Genomic DNA, 3276 nt, shown 5'->3' with positions numbered 1-3276 from the left:
AGGGTGCGTTGAACATTTCCACTGAGAGGATGGGAGGTAGCCACTGACAACGGTGAAACCCTTGCTTAAGCTTGCCATGGAAAGGAGTAGGAAGGATTGGATGAAGACAGTAGGAAAGCAGAGAGACGGAAGGGACAAGCATCTTCATACGCTTATCTGAAATTCCTACCAATGAATTACATAAGTATCTCTATCTTTATCTTTATGTTTTATTCGTATATCACCATACCCATCTGAGTTTGCCTGACTGAGATTTACAAGGTGACCATAGCTTGCTTCATACCAACAATCTCTGTGGGATCGACCCTTACTCGCGTAAGGTTTATTACTTGGACGACCCAGTACACTTGCTGGTTAGTTGTGCGAAGTTGTAGTGATCACAATTTCGTCCACCACTTGGCAACAAACATCACTTCATTTGTCTTTTCATTTACAACACAGCATTCAGATCTTTTGAAAGTCACTAAATATCCTAAATCACACAGCTGACTTATACTCAAAAGATTGTGCTTCAAACCACATACTAAAAGTACATCATCAATGAAAGTAGATTGCTCATTACTTACTTTTCCAACAGCAATGATTTTACCTTTACCATCATCTCCAAAGGTCACAAAACCTCCATCATACTTGTTTAGTTTGATGAAGTAGGTTGACCTACCAGTGATGTGCCTTGAACATCCACTATCCATGTACCACATGTCCTTTTTGTTCTTGGATGTTAGTCAAATCTGCATGAACAGTTTCAACTAGCCTTAGGTATCCAAATTAATTCGGATCCTTTGAAGTTAATCTATCTTGGTTGCCCAAGTGCATTGAAATCACAAACAACATTGTAAACTTTGTTTCCTACAACTCTCTTTTTAATGAAGCATTGAGCATATGAGTGACCACATTTCTTGCAATTAACACAATGATTTTTTGATGTGTGTTGCTGAAATTGAGATGAGTTATATTGCTTGAAATGATTAAATGGTTGAAATTTTCTGTTTTTTGGAGGAGATGGATTTCTTTTGACAAACTGATTTTTGTTATAATTATTCCTCTTTGCAAAAATATTTTCACCAGGATTTTTGAAACTCTTTGGATTTTTCGAAAATGAGGTTTTGTTGTAGAAGATTGGTTTCTTGAAAGCAGCCTCATTTTTTGAAATGTAACCCAAACCTGGCCGGTTTGAGCTCAGATCAGTTCTTGGTGAAGGCTCAGTTTCACTTGTATACTTCATCACATTTTTCTTCAAGAGTTGAAACATATCCAATACCCGATTTGTTTGGTATGGATTTGGTATTTGATGAAGAAGCCACAAACTTTATAGAGGAAGTATTTAAAACTGCATCTTCCTTGGCTATGTAGCCTAAACCAGATTTTTCAAACAATGGTCTTTGAGTAGCAAGTAATTTGTCCAAGTTACTAGAACCTTGAGAAAATTTTACTAAGTCACCATTCAGCCTTTTAATCATATCATTTAATCTTTCATTTTCAGCAATTAACTCATGAGAAGGATCCACAATGTGCTTTCCTTTTAATTTTTCAAGTTCAGATTTTAGAAATTATTTTCTTCAATGATGTCCAAAGCACATTCAGTTTTCTTCACTTTTTCTATTAAAAAATCATTTTCACCTCTTAACACATCTCTTTCAGATCTACACTCATTGTATTTATCTAGCAGTTTTGATGTATTTAAGGTGAGATCATCAATAATAACATATAAATCATCTATGGTTAAATCATAGTAATTTGCCTCATCAAGATTGTTGTTACCAGCCATGAAACAGTCTTTGTCTTCACCTTCAGATTCTTCTTCTTCATTTGAGTCATTCTCAAGATCCTCCCAGACTGCCATGAGTTCTCTCTTCCTTTCCTTCTTTCCTTTATCCTCCTTCTTGAGTTTTGGACACTTTAGCTTGAAGTGTCCAGCCTCATTGCAGTGATGGCACGTCACCTTGCTCAGGTCGAACTTGTGGTCCTTTGAACTTGAGCCCTTGTATTTGCCTTTGTTCTTCATCATCCTTCTAAATCTCCTAGCAAAAAATAAAAGCTCATCATCTGAAATACCATCACTAGACTCACTCTCTTTCGGTTCTATCTGAGACTTTAGGGCTATTCCTTTTTTCTTTGAGTTTGTGTTTGTGTGTGTGGCTTTATAGGCAAGGAGTTTTCCTCTCAGCTCATCATAGGTTATGGGAGTTATGTTGTTGCTCTCGGTTAGGATAGTAGCAATGTTTTCCCATTCTTTTGTGAGGCTCCTAAGGAGTTTTCTCACCAAGGTTTGTTCTGCATAGTTTGTACCCATAGCATAAAGGTTGTTGATTATGATTGAGAATCTTTCAAACGCTTCATCAATGCTTTCTCCATCCTTCATGCTGAACATCTCGTACTCTTTTTGCAGTATATCAATCCTCGTTTCTTTGACTTGTTTAGTGCCTTTGTGTGTAACCTGGAGTTTTTTCCAGATTTCTTTGGCTGTCTTGCATCTAGACACCTTCTGGTACTCTTCAAAGCTGATAGTAAAAGTGAAGAAGGTTGATTGCTTTAGCATTCAGCTCTATCTTCTTCTTGTCATCTTTGTTCCACTCAGCTTCTTCTTTTGGAGTCACCACTCCATCAGCAATTATTTTTGTTGGGATCTTGGGACCGCTCACAACAATCTTCCATATGTTGTAGTCAATGGATTGGATGAAGATCCTTATCCTTTCTTTCCAGTAGGAATAGTTTTTCCCGTTGAAGAAAGGTGGCCGGTTGTTTGACTGGCCTTCAGTGAGGGTGTAGGCAACTGTGGTTGTGTCCAAGTTATTCGCCATTGGATCTTTGCTCCAAGTGGTTAAGCTTGATTCTTGAGACCTTAGCTCTTGATACCAATTGAAGGTTGTGGTAGGCTTAGAGAAGAGAGGGTTGAATCTATGCCTTCTTTTTGAGTTGTTGTTATGACCTTTTTAAAAGAAACTTTCAATTTTGATTCTGTTTGTACTCAGCAGCGGAAATTTATGAGACAATTTATTTTTGTCTAATGAATATCAGAAAACAGAACTTAGCAGAGAAAAGAAAAGCTAATACCAGCATATATCCTGGTTCAGTTGCCTTGTGCTATGCAACCTACGTCCAGTCTCCTCCACAACAATGGAGGAATTTCCACTATAGTTAAAAGTATTACATACACCAATTTCACACTCAAGTTCTATCCTAACTTGACATTGGCTATGCTAACACCTAACTATTCACTCTTAGTGCTAACCCAACTAAGAAAGGGATACCTAACAGGTACAAGATGCAAGACAC

This window comes from Arachis duranensis, chromosome 2 (genome assembly GCF_000817695.3).
Source record: "Arachis duranensis cultivar V14167 chromosome 2, aradu.V14167.gnm2.J7QH, whole genome shotgun sequence".
NCBI classification, from domain to species: domain Eukaryota; kingdom Viridiplantae; phylum Streptophyta; class Magnoliopsida; order Fabales; family Fabaceae; genus Arachis; species Arachis duranensis.
The sequence above is the reverse complement of the archived record's forward strand: the minus strand, read 5'-3'. Positions refer to the sequence as shown.